This window comes from Ambystoma mexicanum, chromosome 3p, assembly GCF_040938575.1.
Source record: "Ambystoma mexicanum isolate Mex_15411 chromosome 3p, UKY_AmexF1_1, whole genome shotgun sequence".
Lineage (NCBI taxonomy): Eukaryota > Metazoa > Chordata > Amphibia > Caudata > Ambystomatidae > Ambystoma > Ambystoma mexicanum.
This window is the reverse complement of record NC_090925.1, coordinates 137104081-137123893: the sequence shown is the minus strand read 5'-3', so window position 1 is coordinate 137123893 and position 19813 is coordinate 137104081.

Here is a 19813-nt window from a genome sequence, read left to right as displayed (position 1 = left end):
GAGCTCTGGTGTACTTAAAATACTATTTTCTAATAGACCTCTGACATTGGGCCTCATTACGACCCTGGCGCTAAGGGATTACCGGTACCGGTAAGGGTACCCGTACCGGTAATCCCTTAGCACCTGATTACGAGGTCCCTTTGCGGGTTGGAGACTTTAACGCCTGCTTTTTGCAGGCGTTAAAAACCAACCCGCAAAGGGACCTTGGTGCTAAGTACGGTGCCGCAATTTGCGGCACCGTACTTAGCGCCTTCCCCAGTCCCATTGAGCCCTATGGGGCAAAAATGGGAATGGGGAAGGGCAATGGCGGCATGGGGAATTACCGCTCCGCCAACCTCGGAATGGGGCGGTAATTCCCCATACCGGCATGGCGGAGTCGGTAAGTTACCGGCATGGACCATGGTGCTTATTAGCACCATGGTCCAACGCCAGGGTCGTAATGAGGCCCATTGTCTTTGTTCTCTTCCATGTACTCTGAAAAGGAGTTTTGTTCCTTCACATGATTGTAACTACTTTCTGCTCATCTTAGCTCGATATGACCTTGGCTTCTTGCGGTTGATCCAACCTCCCCTTCCAGAGATGCACTTTTGTACTTCGAATGATTTTCAACTGCGACACAAAGGCCTATTTCTTTGGTCCAGTACTGCTTTAACACGTAGTGGAACATCCATACTTCACTTGCTTCTTTATAGGTATATGTTGGCGATTGGCGCAATGTTTTCACTGTCTAGCTAGCCTCAAGATTGCTTTGTCTGCTTGCATTACTTTGCATCTGTACACGTGTAAAATGACTTGATATCTTCATTGTTTCTGTGGCATAAGCTTCTTCACCTCAATCCCGAGATGTCACTTGATGCATTCAGGATGCCTTATAGAATATATCCATTCTCTTGTCTCTGCATCCATTCTATGTACGTCAGCCTCACTTCGTGTGACGTCATCACCAGTCTGCTCTTTTATTCATTTGTTCTGCTTCTACTGGAATCTTGTTTAAATGGCCATCATATTGTATTGTATGCTGATATGGCTTCTTTAATGGGAACCTTGCCTCCAGGATTCTTCTTGGTATCGGTATTCTCACTGTTACCGCACGTGTCTCACACTCTGGTCCCCAACATATAGGCAATATGGGCAAGATGGTTTAGGTGGGGGTTCTTAGCTCCTCCTCTACAAGCGCATTATTGTACGCCATATTCATTGTCGGGGAAGGAGTCCCTGGCAGGAGTGATCCGTGTAATAAAACCGTTACAAGAGGAAGGTTTAAGTTTACTTGACTGTGAATGCTTCTGGGACTCCTCAGACTTCTAAGAGGTGTGTGTCTCTTTGTCCTTGTCCTTCCCACTGGGATTCCTAGGGGACACCCAGTGGGAGACCCACTTGCCAGCCAGCCGGCCAGCTTAAAGGGATCCAAAATGTTCCGGTCAGCAACATACTGACGCAGCTCTGGTGATCAGGCTTCAGAAAAATGCTCAAAAAACAAAAGGTGGGACAATTCAACAAAAGCTTTCACCTTGTATCCATCAATCCACCCCATCATGTTCATATGTGCAACACTCACCCAGTTAACCCAAGACACATTCTCTCTTCTCTTGTATTCCCTGAACCTTTTACGGTATTGGGTAAGTGTCTTGCCAAACTTGGCAATTAAAGCAGATTTTATGCACTCATAATCACCCCTTTCTTCCACACTCAGTTTCAGAATACAGTCATAACCTGTCAGAGGCACTCTACTTAACAAAAAGTTAGCCCAATCTCTGTTAACAACATCATGGATTCTGCAGGCCATTTCAAATGCTTCAATCCATTGGAGGATATCAGAACCCTCTACATACACACCAACCAAATCTTTCATAAACTTGATGGCATGGGACCTGACACTCTCAACTGGTTTGGCTGAGGTCTCCACTCTAGCTTTCTCTAGCTGGATTCTCTGACATTCAGTGTCCTTGTTTTTAAGTTCAAGATCCCTATCTTTGAGTATCACTTGCTATGCCAACTCCTCCTTCTTTAGTTCAGCTTCAGTTTCCAACTTATTTTATTCAAAGGCCAATTTCATCCTCAATAATTCAAGTTCCAAGGTATTCCCGCAAGAAACAGTGCTGGGTTCTGGAATAGAGGCAGCAGGAGTGGTGGTATTCCCAGAAATTGATTCTATAACAACCCCATGGGCAGGGTCCTTAATGGTTGCATTACCCCTTCATCAAGTGGAACTTCCACCAAAAATCCAGTCTGGGAAAGGGACAGAGTCAGGGCTTCCCAGGACTTTGGGAAAACAAGGTAACAGGCAATTGAAAGCAAGAGGCCACAGGGGCCCCTTCTTTGGTGTTTTGTCACTCTGTTAAGATGGATTTCTGAACTCTGACCTGGAGGGGCAGAGGTTCAGAAGGCCAACCTAGTTTCTTGGAACAGGGTAACCTCTCGACAAGCCAGACCAATAAGGGTAGCGATGGCGGCGGTCAAGACTCAGTATCAAGAGGGGTGAGGGTGACTGAAAGACCTCAATGAGCACACAAAGCGAGGACACTTACAAATTTCTCTAGACAGGTTTTATATTAAAAATATAGACACATTTATTGCAAGACCTTTGTAACATTTACCATAGTAAAAGAATCACAGTAACACTATATAAACCAACAAACACAATCAATACAATATATATGCAAGACCAATGAGGTCTAAAGGGTAAATGCACAAAGTATGCCGACAACCTAGAGGGGAAGGAAACAGGCAGTTAAAATAGTTTATAGGCCCAGTTCCGCATCAATAATGCACCTAACTAAGAGGCAGTCCAAGCCCTACGAAGAGAGGAGCCTTGTGCTCAAAAGTACATGCTATTAAGGAGCACGCGCTTGTGCCAATGGGCAGGATAGGGTCTCTTCCAGGGTCTCTAGCAGCTCCAGCAAGGTGGATGCGGCGATGCAGAACAAGTTCCCATTATTCAAGAAGGGCCTCCACTGGGGGCAGAGGCAGTTTGAGAGTGCAGGATGGGGTTGGTATTTCGCAATAGCGGTGGAAAGGATAGGGACCCACAAGGGCCACTCGTGCGTAAAAATGGGCTCTTGCGCTAGGGGCCACTGGTTGGGCTATGGAGTACTCACCGGTCCCCGACGCAAGCAGACCCAGACTTCACCAGTGCGATCCACTTCGCTGGCAGGTTCGAATGCGGCAAAAAGGACGTCTCAGCAAGAGGGTCACCCAGGCAGTGAACTTGCACAGGTCATTGCCTCAGCAGGGCAACACGGTAACTGCAAATACTCTGATCCGGGCACACTCGTCTCACTTTAGACCTGGGAATTACAAGTGTACGAAATTAAGTGTGAGGGTGCTGTGGACGCAGAGTTAGCAGTATACCAAGTTTCGATGGCCTCCTCGAAGCGGCGGCGGTGACAGAGCAAAGGTCCTGTGTAAGTTGGTCAGCCCACTGGTTGGCTCAGGGACACTTCCGAAGAGGCTTACTTGCAGGGTTTGATGAAGGTGCCGAGAAAAGTTGGTCCCACTATTCCAATGGGTCGAAGCGTCTTCGCAGACCTTCTTGGACTATCAGATGCAGAGGGGTCCCACGGGACGACAGCAGGCTCAGGGTGCCAAACCTTCCAGCGGGTCACCAGCGGTTCCTTGACTTGGCTTCTTGTTGCAGGATACTTGGCTCCTTATCCTTTGTTCAGTGTGAACTCAGGAGATCGACATGGTAGTGGTGTTTCCAGCCTCCTCTTACCCAAAGTTCCCTTTGCGCCAAAACAGATAGGACACAATGGGAGATCTGCTCACAAACACTCACTCCATACGTGGACCAATCATGGACCACAGTGGTCCCAGGCATTCAGGACACTCCAGACTCTCTGGCACCCAGGATTTGTATTGGGAACAGACTTCCCAGCCCGCATCCTGGAGGCACACACACAAGGCATGCAGAAGCCCGTGAAAGCATTGGGATTCACGGGAAAGTGCATGACCAAATAAGGACTGCCCCGGGTCGACTCGAAGTCATGATGAGGCCCATTATAACTGAGTCTGTTTCACATTGAGCATGCTTTCCTCCATCAGCTTCAATTGTCCATAGACTTTTACAAATAAGGAGTCTGGACTACTGAAGATCAAATTGGACTCCCGCAAAGAAAAGTGGGCTAGTCTTAGAATTAGCTTTACTTTATTTTTGTTCTGCCGTTGGGATACATCAATATTAGCACATACCTCATATTGAGGCCTTGTATGCCTACCGCTTATGGCCTCCTCCTATAACCTTAGGGTTTCTTTGTTATCATTATGGACAACCGCTGTTGCTTAGGATTTTCTATCGATGGGACAGTCTTTGATTAAATCTATCTGAAGTTAGTCCATCATTTATTATTTATTTTCTCTCCCAAGGCCAACATAACTTTTGTCAACTAGTGCCAGGTGGAGACTTAGCCATTTGAAGACTATCGCGCAGAGCAGTGAACAACATATCACAATGACCTTCAGCTGTGATTGGTCTCTTTAGTCAATACCAGACGATAGGGGATAGCGGAGCATGCTACTCTTATTTTCGCAGAACAGCAAATACAGGACACGATACAGGGCCCATCATTTTTTTACCCATCAGGTAACAATCCAATTGTGGGCACTACAAACACAGGGGATAATATAATACGGTTAAAAAAGAAGACATTTAGGACAGAATTTCATGCCCACTTCCTAAGGGAATATCTTAAGGCAAGCCTAATTCCAAATGGCATTATAGTCAGAAATACCCTGTTTATTCCTTGATGACAAAATATATATCACAAACTTTAGTTGCATTGCCACAAAATGCAGTTGCGACCTAATGGTCCTTATGATCACAACGGCCCAAAGAATTAGCCACCAAATGCAAAAAGAGCTTTATAGAGAGGAGGCTAAATTCCAAACTAGAACTACCATCATAGATGTAAAAAATCAATTATTGGACCTAAATAAACAATTTGAGGATTTTAAAGCAACAACACTTGCCAGAAAAACAAAAAAAACTCCAGAAGGATATTGTTAGGCAGAATTGTATGCAGTATCCTTTGGGAACACCACACAAAATTAAGACTACAAGTGACAGTACAGATTCACCTTTGGTACAAGCCTGTACTACACAGTAAAAGTGGCTGAGCAGCCAGAATTATCTCAAGAGGAAGTGAGCACTATCAATGGTTACACAAAGGACAGCAATTCTTATGATTCAAACAAACACTGACTCAAGGTTTCTGAGTAAAAGAATATACATTTATCTAAATATCAGTTGAATAACATTTCATTAAAGTAAAGCAGTTTAAACATCACACTCTTAATACACCACACGACTCCCAATAGGTTCCAGACAAGTTAAGCTCACAAAATGAAGTGGGAGCAAAATGGCACTCCAGAAATTTAAAAGGAAGGGAAAGAAAGTTAGGTAGAAAATGAATAGCACCAACAGGTAAGTAAGCAGGGACTACAGTGATGGAATCAAATCAAAAAGGCTTAGGGCCAAAGTCAATGGGACAAAAGTCTTTTGCTCAAGATCACACAGTTCAGGGTAGTTCGCGGTTAAGTCTTTGCCAAGAGTTCCAGACGAAGTTGGTCGGCAGAAAAGTTAGGATAAGGAGTAGAGAAGGACAAGCCCTCGGACTGGAGAAAGATTTCACACACTTTCACCATGGCTGAACGAAACGAACAACCGGATTTGAACAGTACCTTTCAATGGAGAAGAAGCTGTAGCTGAGGCGGATGTTCCTGGTAGTTCTTGCAGGCTCACGGTTCCTGAAGCAACTGTCGGACTGACACGAAGCAGGAAGACTGGAGGGTCCTGCACTACCCAGGGAAGAAACCAGCAGCAGAGCAAAGCAACAAATAAAAGGTGCACTCCTTAAAAGCAAAGCAGGGTCTGACCTTCCTGGCTATCCGGCCCACTGTAGCTTTGTACAGCGAATTTGTCCAGAGGAGGGAGTCCTGGCTTGCAGTTTGGGTGAACTGGTTGGTCCCACCAGCTCAGGGGAAGAAGATTCCTGGAGGATCTTCTCTGTCGTTGGAGTTCGAGGATTCGGACCTGCAGCAGGGCTTCACCGGGCGGTTCAGTCGTGGTAGGGACTTCTGTCAGCTCCTCGTCGGTTCTTTCGCTCCAGTGGCGACTCTGCATTTCCATTCCCAGAGACCTGCTTTTTATGAAGTTTTCCCCCATTCACACAGCCTGGCTGACAATCACACAGCAGAGTGGCTGTCCTGCCGGGACAGTCACCACAGCCAATCATTGCAGAGTGCGACATGGGTCTCCAAGGAGACCTTGTGCAGGGAGTCCTAAACCCCTCCCTCACATCCTTTCCCCCCAGACATACAGGTGCATAAGTAGGGCTTCTGCGTAGAATCCCGCGAAAAGACGGTGAACAAAGGAAACAAACCTGGTTTGGCATGCAGAGTAAAACACGAGAAAGACTTTTACAAAACGAAAGGGTGAATAAACCCAGCCGGAACCGTAATAAAACATATATGGTCTAGCGGGTTTAAGTTCGAGGCTACCAAGATAGCCTAAAACAATACCAAGGTTATTTAAGATAACCGCGGTAGGAAAAATAGGGTAGTTACCACTGCCACCAGCCAAATCTTGATGAAAAGTGGGCAAAATAATTCTCCAAGAGGAACAGACAAAAAGGGTTAAGTATTAACCCTTTCCAGTACTCCATGTAAGATGGTTTGTACTGGGTCTGTGATTTTACAGAGGCTAATAAAGTTAATGGCAACGTTATGTGTTCTGGGAGACAGTAGTCAGTCCCCGAAATGGAGTCTGAGTTGGGAAGTCTAAAAGACAACCCTGTGTCACTGCACTGAAGGTGCTGTGTACCACACAGTAAAAGAATGATGCCTGTGGAGTAGGAGAGGCTCCACAGTCTATGAACACAAAAATGTTAAACACACACAGCAAAACACATGTAAGAGTGGCAAAAAAGGCTCACACTCTTACCAGGTAAAAAAAGTAATCGTAGAAATCCAGCAAAGCTGCTGAGGGACTCAGTGGGTATGGGAATTTAGCCATTCTGTAGAATTCTTCCTAACAGATATTAAAGATTTTCAATTAGACTTAATATATCCCTACATTTCAGACAACTATCTGGCTAGTCAGAACCAAGGAGGCCCTACGGCTCCCCTTCCCTTGAGACAACAGTCAAATCGACGCAGAGGGGTCACTTTTTCTGGATCCAGTAGTGGATCATCCTCAAATGATCAATCCAGACAACAGACAGGTCAACCCCAACCAAATTTTACATATCCACCACCACCTTTTTTTTCTTGTTTAGGGGGGCTGGTTTTGGCAATCCCCAATGGGGGTACCCTCAATGGGCTTACAGGTCAACCCCAACCAAATTTTACATATCCACCACCACCTTTTTTTCTTGTTTAGGGGGGCTGGTTTTGGCAATCCCCAATGGGGGTACCCTCAATGGGCTTCCCCGCAAAGAGGAGGAAGACCAGGCTTCCGACCCAGACGACGCAGGCAGAGCCAGTAGGTCCCAACACCGCTGATCAACCCACACCCATATTCAATCTAGCTGGCATTGACCTTACAGAGGCACAAACGTCAGTATTGATGAAGCGATTATCTTTTGTACCAACCACACACACAGACTGGTACTACTCAGAAATGGAAGTTCGTACTTTCCTTAGAAAAGTGAGACTCTGTACCTTCTTTAAAGAACAACCTCCAAACTCAGATGACCAGGAAGTAGACACGGGTTTACAAAAACCCTCGACTTTTACCCCTTTGAATAATCAAGTCCCCAATGAACTCTTAACGTTTGAAAAGTGCATTCTACAAGACCTAGCCAAACTTAAAAACACAAAGAAGAAAATGGGTTTCCAAAACAACTTAACTTTAAAAAAGAAACAAGCACTAACATCTCTTCAAAATGGGTCCCTTCCCTTGTTGTCTCAAGGGAAAAGGGACCCGTAGAGCCTCCTTGGTTCTGGGCATAGTAATCAAACTGGCGGACAAGAGAGGAGGAATAGTCATTATAACTATTACACAATACAAAGACATGTATTGGCCCTACTCAGTGACAGGGAATGTTACTCCATTTTGCGTAAAGACTGAACAAAAGATTTGGGTCAGGAAATTTCGGAAGTGGTAAGTTATGCAATGGAGAGGAATTGGCTATCTGCAAAAGAAGAAGAATTCCTTACTACCCCGGGAGGCAGAACTCCATGCTTCTATGCTCTGCCAAAGATCCATAAAGACCCACATATTCCACCAGGCAGACCAATAGTTTCGGGATGTGGTTCAATCCTGGAGTCCTTATATACATTTGTAGACACTTTCCTACAACCCCTCAGCATGAAAACCAGCACCTACCTGAGGTACACCACCCATACAATCACCATCTTTGAGGATATGCCGTTTGACCCATCAACCCAGATTTTAGTCACCATGGATATCAAGTCTCTTTCTTCTAATATCTCACAAGAGGTGACGATTGACTGCATCCGTGAGTGGCTCACTAGGGACCCACTACAGGGTCGGGTTCTGAGAAACTTCATTCTGGAACTAATGACGATAGCTCTGCGCAAAAACCTTTTCCCATTTGACAGACAAACGTACCTTCAGACAAAAGGGACAGCGATGGGGCAGCATTTGCCCCCAGTTTAGCTATCCTAAATATGGCAAAATATGAGGAGGACTATGTGTTTTCCCCACTTATCCACTGGCGAGACCAAGTGGGGGAATGGCATAGGTTCATAGATGACGTGATCTTTATTTGGACAGGTCACTTGAACCAATTATTACAATTTTGGGAATGGTTAAACACGTGCAATCATGACATTCAGTTCACCATAGAACACAGCACGACACAGGTCTTCTTCCTGGACTTCACCATTTGGCATTTAAATGGCAGACTTGCATGTCACCTTCACCGTAATCCGACGGATAGGAACACGTTACTACACCATACTAGTAACCACCCAACACATACGAAAGAAAATTTGCCCTATGGGCAATTCCTGCGCATTCGTAGGAATTGCACCTCATCCGAAGATTTCAAAAGACACGCGTCACTCCTCTCAGACAGGTTACGGACCAGGGACTACCCCAAAAAATTACTAGACCAGTCCGTAAAAAGAGCACTCAACTCGAATAGAGAATTGCTCCTGCAACCACTAAACATAACAACCAATACCAGAGAAGACTATTTAACCTGTGTGGTCACACATAGCAGAGACACAGCACAGCTCGAGAAGATCATTAATAAGTACTGGCACATTGTCAGACTTAACTTACCAGAAGATCCCCCACCCAGGTATGCATACAAAAGAGCGAAGAACATTAAATAATACTTGGTCCATTCTCTCTGTCAATCAGACTCAGCATATATGGGGAAAAGAACATTACGCCCTATAGAAGGGCATCACCCATGTGGGAACTGCGTGGTGTGCCAATTTACTAGAAAGATGAAAACCTTTACAAATGGAAAACGGGAATGGATTTTCAAAGATTGCACAAACTGCAAAAGCTCGAATGTTATTTACTGCATTGAATGCCTGTGCGGTTTAGGATATGTAGGACAGACAACAAGAGCCATTAATCTGAGACTATCTGCACACAGGACGAAGATCCGGTGCAAGACTTTGACAGCACCTTTAGTAACACATTTCCTAGAAGCCAGACATTCTCCAAATGACTTCACCTGGTGGGTACTGGAAAGAGTAAAAGGTGGGGCAGACCATCAGCCTTGTCTGCTACAAAAGGAGTGCAGATGGATCCATAATCTGGATACGTATCACCAGAGTTTAAATGAAATCTTCCAACCGATAATACACTGCACACATACACTGTTGGTTCGAACTGCACAGTCAAGAGCCTCCTGCAATACAACCAGGTTTAGCTAAACTGTTAGCATTATTCCCAATAAGAAGTTTCCATTAAGGGACAAACAAGTTTACACAACACCCCCACTTTTTGGAGACACCAGCATGGACAACTGTGTCTGTGGACAACCAGAGTCCTATTTTACTGTATTTCCCTAAGGGTGCAATATCCACGGCACCACCAATCACAACATTTAGATTGTCGATCCTGTTCCTCTGTTTCAGCATGCAGGTCAGAGTAACACAAAGCGGCCACAGTGTCACACGCAACGTTGCAGTTACATATCGAGTCAAGCAGGACGAGCCGTGGCGAACCATGAGACTTCTAAGTAATAGATACAGACTGTTGCTGTGACAACCAACAGCAACGGAGCCCCGTACCATTCTGAGGTTTCTGCCTCCGCATCACGTTCACCAATAGGGGCAGGGATCCCGAGCATCATTTCTATGATGACCATTTTATTTTTAGGTATTCTGCCGCGCACGCACTGAGTTTCCCAGTGCAACGCGCGAAGCACGAAGAAGCTACGACCCAGCAGCTCCATGGCCTGAAACCTAAAGGTATGTATGCAGGATTCCCCGCTCGGAGAACCGTGCCATACACAGTAATGCCCCAGGACATGAACACACAATTTAGCTAGTAGCTACTACTTAGCACATCCAAGGGGAGCGAGCGCTCGTAGCATGTAACAATAAACAAAGATGTCTCTATGCACAATCCATCTAAGTGCGCAGATGACCGGCCAGAGGCTAATCATCTTTTCACATTTTACTATAACTTTTTGGTGAACACGCAAGCATCCTTTGATTACACAGTCTGAATTCAGCTGTAGCATGCTCTATTACTGTCCCCGTTCGAGGATTACCTGACATAATATATCCTCTCTGCTCATCTTTTCAGGAACAGAGATTGCCAAACTCAACATACCTCTGAGTCAAAATCCCCAAATATGAAATACTGAACTTGTACTCACAGGTAATTACTAATGTTAGTAACCGTTTTGCGCATCCAGAAGTGCCTCTGAAGTGCTAAGGTGTTGGGCTGACTCGCTGACTCTCCTCTCTTCAAACTGCTTTTTGGATATCACGTATAGTCGCCAAGTGGAAGTTACTTGTGCGTTGAAACATGGTCTTACCAAGTAAATATTTGACACTCCGCTAAGGAATCAGCATTCCTCCTCTCTTAGTGCACTACTGACTTTAAATCTGTATTTGTTTTGTGCACTACTGACTTTGGGGTTATAACAGCATTCACGCCGCAAACTCACTTTCTTTTCTGCTTCCCTTGCAGCCCCACCCACCGCCACGCCCACAACCACACATCTCTCCAGCCTCGTTCCCGCACGTCAGCTATAGGTACTCCGGTGCTCACGCATCGCGCACGCATCGGGAAGTGCCTCTGAAGTGCTAAGGCTGTTGGGCTGGCGGGGGCAGGGGGCGGCTCAACCGTAGAGGTAATTGCTCACTGATGTTCATTAATAGCTGCTAAACTGTATAAACAACGTGTTTTGCCCACAGGTACACAAGCATTTTTGTTTTCCATTCCTTTTCTTTGGGTATCCATCTGATCACATTTCACTATGAGGAAAAACAAAATGCCTCCAATGGGAAAAGAGGCGGTAGTGGATTTCTTTGCCGCAGTAAATACCAGACGGGCTAGTTTAGCGAGAGCAATGGCTCTACCTCTCCTGGATTCTAATAGCGAGGAGGCATTACTACAGTGTGCGCAAAACTGCTCTCTAATGGGCAGACCTGTTGAGGAGTCTATTGACCCCTCCCAACCACTATTTGTGGATGTGTGGACAATGGACCCCTTACAAAATGTAGATAATATTAGGCCCTCCTTGGGGAGTTCGAACAAACCCCTGAACCTCGATCATGACCAATTCAATGACACACCAAGCATTTTTGCTCCGTCTGACCATATGTTTGATGATAACATTGACCCTTTTGAGTTTGATTGCGCACAAGCAGCAATCAATTCTGACACATCAGCCCTGCTAGGCATTTTTAAACAGCTGATTTTGTCCGAATTAAGGAAACAGACGGCGGCTATTCAGAACTTAGCTTCTGAAGTGGGTAAACTACCGGTCACAATGGGAGAAGCTGTTCTTCATGCTTCTAAAGACATATTTACTGCTCCCGTATGAAAGAACTGCACAATACCACTAACAAATCTACTAGTGACATTGTGAAATTTCAAATAGCCAATGAAATTAACATAATAGCCGCCACTCAAGAAATGGATGATATTTCTCCAATAGGGGATAGAGTGGATGGGAACAAGGCTATGGGTGTCAAAAATTATCAGGTTGGCTGTGGTGTTGTTCTCCCGAATCGGGAGTCAATAGATGACTTCAAAACTAAAATATCTAAAAGACAGGGCAAAACATTAGCCAAAATTAAAAAGAAAAACGAAGTCAATAAAAAATCTTCCAGAAAAGGTTTAAGAGAAAAAGATCTAAGAGACATCATCTTGGATGCCGATGATATGTACTGTCGCCGCAAAAAAAAAAAAATTATCAAACCAAGCACTACTGGTACCAACCCGCAATCTTGTCCTAAAGTGACCGTCGACCAAGCCTCACAGTGTGTATACTCAGAGGGTGATTATGCACTCTTTGAGGTAATGAAAAAGAAAAGGGATGATGTTTTTGAAATATTCAAGGGTTCCATCCAAACTGCCCATATTTCAGAGATAGATGGTCTCAATTATCAATCTGTGTCTAAAGGTTTGGAGCCCAAAGATTTGGACTTCCCTCCATTGGTCCCTATTCTGAATGGAAAAATGACCCAACCCAATACTGATACAGGCAAAGATTCTACTTTAGCCATGATGGGGGGCAAAACCACTGTTAATACGGGTCTGGGCAGTTCTGAATGGGTAACTTCTAATAGTATTTCTTCCTCAAATCAGAAGAATGAACCCTGTCCTCCTCGTGTGACCTCAGTGGGCAAGAAAGAAGTTTCTTCTAATTCAAACTTGACTAATGAAAATATTAAAGGGCAGTACAATACAGAGCCTCTCTATAAGGAAGATGCCATACGTCAATTGATCCTTAAGATATTCTCAGAAAACCATATTCTGGAAGAGAAGAGGGGTAATTTGGCAAATACAGAGGTGCCACTAAGACCAACTGTAAGCACCTCTTACAAAAAGTTTTAACAAGTGGTCAAAAAGACAAAGGAGGATGGGTATTATGAGAATGTCAATGCTAATGCAATTGAGGGCGGAAGGGAACCGACGGATACTTATTTGAGAAAATTGGTCTACCCAGAACTACCCGGGTTGATTATGAGATGGTTGTTTAATGACAGTGCAAATATATCACTGAATAGACCCTACATTTTGTCGGTATTTGCATCTATCCCTGAGTTAAGGTTAATAACCTCAGCTGACATACTTTTAGTTGACTTTGTACATAAATTTAGATACGACTATCTAGGTCTAGTTATACCATCACCATTGGTCAGGTCACTCCTTTTGAAAGAAGCTGAACAGCTACAATGTAGAGGTTTTGACATTCTGCAACAGAACTAAACAACAACTAATGCCCAAGTAAATGCACCCCGGAATGCAGGTCACGAAAAATTCTAGATGTTGATTTCAACTCTGACAAACATGATTGGAGATGGTTGGCCCTTTCTTTGTGAGAATCAATTGATACACTGAAGCAGCTGGGCAAGCCTCTTTAGCGCTTCTAACAACATAAAGTTTCTTAGCTGGAACTCAAGGGGCTGTCCCAACCTAAGGAACAATGAGAGCCTGATGCTTCTGTTGGCACAGTATGATTTTATTCTAATTCAAGAATCTTGGTCTACCGTGAAACTTTGTTGGGAAGGTTACGATATGTCAACTCTTACTGCCCAAACAGGAAAAAAGAGCCGACCTAGTGGTGGTCTTCTAATAGCATCTAAGTGTTCTAGTCATTTAATCAAAACTGGGGATTGGTGTATTTCCAATTGTTTTCTTGTAACTTCCGATCTGGTCGGGGCAAAAGAAGAAGGTATTCCTCTACTCATTGTCATTGTTTATTGGAACCCTTGTCAGCAATCGGATCAGCAACTAGAGGTTCAACTGTCCAATTTAGGGGCAGTAATTGAAACATGGATGCATGAAAACCCAGATGGGCAACTTGTCATTGCTGGAGACATGAATGCTGATTGCAAATGTGACCGTTTGGCCGGTGATGTTATTAACTCGTCTATTGGTACACAGGTTAGAATAGGTGGGAATGCCATACTGAGAGGTAGAATTTGGACACATTTTGCTGAAGTATGAGGTTTGTACCTGTTGTACAATGACCACTACACTTGGAAAGCCAGGGGACATCAGTCAACTCTAGACTATATTTTTTTGTCCAAAGAATTGTCGAAACGTCTGTTGAAAATCGAAATCAATGAGTCAACTAGCAGTGACCACTGTATGCTTATCATTGAATTATTGGATTATTCTGAACGCCCTTCAGTTAAAATCTATAACCATGGTATACGGGCAAATGTCAAGGGAAGTAGATTAAAATGGACACGAAAAGAAACTTAAACATTTACAAATACAATGGTGAGTGAGTATGATGCACTGTCTCATTACCAACGTGTAGATCATTATTCGACTTCAAATTTCACACATCACATTTCTACTACCATTAGGAGGCTGGAGGATAGTTTCCCTCCAAGGATTGGGTCATTTAAAAAGAATACCACTTAACAGATCTTGTGGTACACAAACGCAAATGTTTGCTGAGGAAAGAAATAAGATCTGTGCAAGAATCTGGGTTATCTCTAATCACCATTTTGAATAAGAAAAAAATTATTAAACAAAGATATACAAATTGGCTAATCAGTTATAGATGGATTCACTCTCAACAAGATGGCGAGTCAATGTTACATTTTTTTACGGGGTGCAAATTCCTCTAACTTTTGGAGTTTGATCAATGACATGGAAAGACCACAGAAGGATTTTGTCACTGAATGTTATTACGGAAGACATGTGGCTGGGCCATTTCTGTGACCTCTATACTATCAATAAGACAATAGTGAGTATAAAAAGAGAAACTGGAATAGCTTGGTCTCTTGACCATTCTGTTGGAAGTATTGTGGGTCCTATCAAAAAATCCCAAAATTCGGGTTCCCCCTGGGCTTAACAACTTATCCAACAAATTACTGAAACTCAATCTAGTATTGTGGGCCAATATTTTGCATCTATTGTTTGATAATGTCTTGACTCTCAAACATATTCCTCAGTCTTGTTATACCAATTTTTAAAAAGGTTCTTGACTAAGTCCCAAAATGATATAGGCCTATTGCTATCGCATACCCCGAGACCAAACTGTTTGCCTCTTTGGTTCTTGCTGACATCCAAAAATGGATTTTTAATAACCAAATCCTGGACCCTAGACAAATTGGTTTCAAAAAGAAAATCAGCAATGATTGTGGGGGTTTAATTTTGAGTTGTCTATTTGCCAAATCAATGAAATTAGGCGCAAGACCTACTTTCGTCGCGTCTATGGATTTAAGTATGGCATTTGTCCTTGTAGACAGAAATACCCTATGGCTAGTACTGAAAAATCTGACTATTCCAAAACATCTCTTAGACATTGTAATAGCACTTTATTTGGATACCAGATTGAGTGTTTGACTGAATTCGGAAGGCCATCTTTCTAAAGAAATTTTAATTCCTAAAGGCCTTCGCCAAGGTTGCATGCTGGCTCCCACCATATTTAATTTATATGTGAGTGGGGCTGATGTTGCACTTACCGACAAAGGTCTACTCTCACCGAAATTGAATAACGTTAGCCTTTCCTGGATGGCTTACGCCGATGATTTTTTATTAATGGATAACACCAAGGTGGGTCTCCAACGGCTAATCAAAGCTTTTGAAAGGTTTGTATTTGATCTATCTTTAAAAATCAACTCAGTTAAGACTATCATTGTTCGTTTTGGCCAATCTAACAAAAGGGAGAGTGCTTTTACTTGGCTCTGTGAAGGGAAATTGATTAGATCCCAAGTGGCATTCAAATATCTGGGATATTTCTTCTCTGTGGTAAGTTCAATTGCCCTCATAAAAAGCCAACTAAAACTGAAGGCTGAAGTTGCTATAAGGCAAATGCGTTCTATCGAAAGTAAATTTGGGAAAGTCTCTATGGTGCCCTTGAGGCAATTCTATAACATGAAGGTTATACCAAGACTGGTTTACGGCATGGAATTGTTCTCCAATGAACTGAATGAGTTCTTTAAGTCCTTGGAGAGTAAAATGTGGATGTCAGTGTTATTCTTCTTGCCCAAATGTATCCCCATTGAATTAATCAAATACGAATTTGGTCTACAATCTCTCTCAACCTATGTAATCTGGAAAATAATGTGTTTGTGGAGAAAATGTAACATGTCCTGTGAAGGTGAACTATATATGTGTGCCAATAAGGAACAAACTAACCCTTTTATGAACATCTTGCACCTAGAGATGATGCTGTGTCTTAAACATCTAGGAATGTCTGTTATATTGTTGCTTAACAAGCCGACTAAAATCAAAGGAAGCCTTACAGGCTTTGATTGGCAGAACACCAAGAATCGTATTTTAGCAACCAAAATGTATAAGCAGGTTTGTTCCATATGGAAATGGTAGCCAGCCAAGGAAGGAAACCTACTAAAATATCCTTGTAAGACCCTACGTAACGATTTAATGCGTTATAGGTTTAATGTGCTTCCAACAAACCAAATCAAATCCATTTGAAATTGTAATCAGGATGACTGGAAATGGTGCCGTTTTTGCATAGCGGGGGGTGGTTGAATCATTGCAACATATACTTTTCATTTGTCCGGCACTAAAGAGCCAAAGAATATTATACTTTGCAAAATGTGTAAGATCCACAGAAAATGTAAACAAGTTACCTCCTTTTTGAGAAATGTTTGCAATCTGTGCTAAACAGGGTCTTTCTACCAAAACTGTATTTTGTTTCAATCCCCTTGGGATGGAACTTAGTTTGTGCAAATAGTACGATATTTGAGTGATAGTAACTGAATACTCAATGTCTGTAGAATTTATCAAAATATTTTTAATTAGTGAAAAAGTAATCTTATAGAGTTAGTTGATTCCGCAAAGTTTTTTGTGAGAGTTACTAATTCTAATGTTATTTTTTTGAATTCATTATCTATTCCTTTTTTGTCTATAGTTGTACTTGAATTTTGGTTTTGTTTTTCCTTTGTTTGACTTTGTAAAATTAGTGTTCGTCTTTATTCGGTATGGTTTTTTAAATTGTTTGTGTCAGTTCAGCTATATTTTTTTTTATTGTCTGTGTGTAAATTGCTTTTGTCTGATTCTCTGCATGTATTTTTGAATTGCAATGACTCTTTTATACTCTATTTTTGTAAAGGTTTATAATAAACCGAAACAAATAAACAATAAATAAATAAATAAATAAATAAATAATAATAACCGTAACAGGTACTGCTAAGAGAACAGCAATTAGTTGGCCAGTCTTGCCACATTTCTATATACTTATATAGACATGTAATTGATTACCCTTTGAAGATGTGGTTTGAGCGATCCATTTACTTCCAAAACTATGAAGAGATATTTCCTTAGCACACCAGCCATACCCGTTTTGACCCGACTACTACCAACCACGGGCCTCCATACCCACAGGTAAATACTGTAACAACAGATTTGGGTCTGCAATGCACTGCAATGCACTCCATCCTTTCTCTAACAGGGCATATACTATTTTCACTTGTAGGTTGTCCCAAGGGGGGCCGTCGGAGAAATACCCCAGTGGGTTGTAAAGTATACAGGCTGCTTAAGACACAGCAACCACATAGCGACCAGCTTCAAGGACTGCTTTGTGCTCCACTCCAGACACGACTTGTCACTTGGGAATTAAGTACCGGCAGGTAAAATAAAGGCCGGCTACTTAGAGTTTGAATTTATTCTGTCACTGCTAAATAAATATAGGCACTGATTGAGAGGTTCCTTTATTGATTGCTTTTTATACATTTTCACACAGGGTCTCCAAACTGACGCCCTGATGAAGGCGGGCCAATTGAGTCTAGTGACCGCCGAAACGTGAAGAGTTTGGTTTGCCATCAAACACCACATAGTTTGCCATCAAACACCACATAGGCAAAGATATCTTTTACCCAAAGACCCGGACATAGGCCTAATATAGCCTTAGGATACAAGAGGAAAACTTGGGAAATCTTTACACGAATAGCGAACATTTCATATTTTGGAATAGTCCTGCTTATTGTTTTAAATTTAGGATTTCACGCTATTTACCTAGCAAGAAATGAATACTCAGTGACACTTGTTACACTGAACAACACTTTAACCAATGTGTATAATTAGGAATTGAAGTGTGTAATTCAATTGGTTTTCCTTTTGTTTCACAGTTTTTATTATTGCATTTGATTTATGATGACCTAATTTGTTTCCTTCACTTTTGAGATTTCTCGCAGACGTTATTTTGTGATTCTGCATTGTTATGTCAAACAGTATTCTTTGTTTACAGCACACGTTAATTAAAATACTACACACATTTCTAACGTATATTTGGTCATTTGCCCTCTCAGTTTAGATAGATTATAACTGACTCAGTATCGCATTGAGCATTTTTTCCTCTGTCAGCTTCAATTGTCCACAGACTTTTACAAATAAGGAGTCTGGACTACTGAAGATCAAATTGGACATCCGCAAAGAAAAGTGGGTTAGTCTTAGAATTAGCTTTACTTTATTTTTGTTCTGCGGTTGGGATACATCAATATTAGCACATACACAAAGAAGGACAATAAAGGACTAGTGGAGAAACCAGAGAAGGACTTGGCGGGACTCGCTCCTGAAAGAGAGAACGGCGCATTCCCAGGTCTCAGGAGCAAAGACCCTCCAAGGCCACATAAGGACATTCTTAGATAAGGACTTCTTGATGTCAGCACTTTTTAGTCTGTAAAAGTTCATGTTTTTTGGGTAAGTGCAGATTACTATTGGAGTTTTTTAAGGGAGCACACAGGACTTATTATTTCATTGCAATGTGATATACTGTTTCTGTTCCTTGCTACTTTTCAATAATATATATTGCGGGCTCTGTTTCTTCCACAGTAAGTACTGCTGCCTAACACTGCATGAGTGCTCCCCCAGCAGCCCTATGAGAGGGAGCACTTCCTGAAACCTTGTGAAGTGCAGAGTTCAGAACCACACCTCTTTGGGTTACCACAATACTCTGAAGAGAAAGTCCCACACAAGGAAGGATTGGATTCTTCAACAGTATTAGCACCAAAAAGGATCAACTTCTAACTGATGGACCCTGGGGCGCTCCCGTCTAGAGGACACACACATGGGTCTTGCAGTGACTACCAATCCAAACTCTAACAGGCAATCAAGACTGATACTTCCGGCTTGCAAGCATCAACCACACAGGACGCCCATCCCACTAATAAACCACGCCTCCCTTGGTTGCAGGTCCAATCACAGCGAGGCCACCAGAACAGCAGAGGAGCATTCTACAGGATCGCTGTACGGGTCTCTGGAACAGTTTCGGTTCCACATGAAGTCGCTTCTCTACTAGAAAAATGGTAATAGTCACGTGATGACTCATACTTTAGCTCGCAAGCTCTTTGCGATTCCCCCATTGAGTTTAACACACTTTTGTGCCTATAAATATAAAATGCAATGAACACCCGCAAAAGCCAAAACTGCTGCGTTGCCAATTCGTGTGTCACTCATGCATAGGATGGGGGTGAGTGCAGAGTGTGTGCAATGGGTGATGCCAGGTTTAATTACATGAAGAAAGGGTATGGGTCTGAGTTTCGTGTATGCCAAGTGTGATGTGTTTATGCGAGGGATGGGGCAGAGCGGTTCATGTACGGGCGGGACTCTGAAGATGAGAACATTGAAGAAAGGGCCTAAGGTTACTGTGCATTAGGGGCCAGAGAGGAACCAGGGTCGCTCCTTTCGTGTCCTGCTGGAATTTGGACTCTTAGTTTAGTT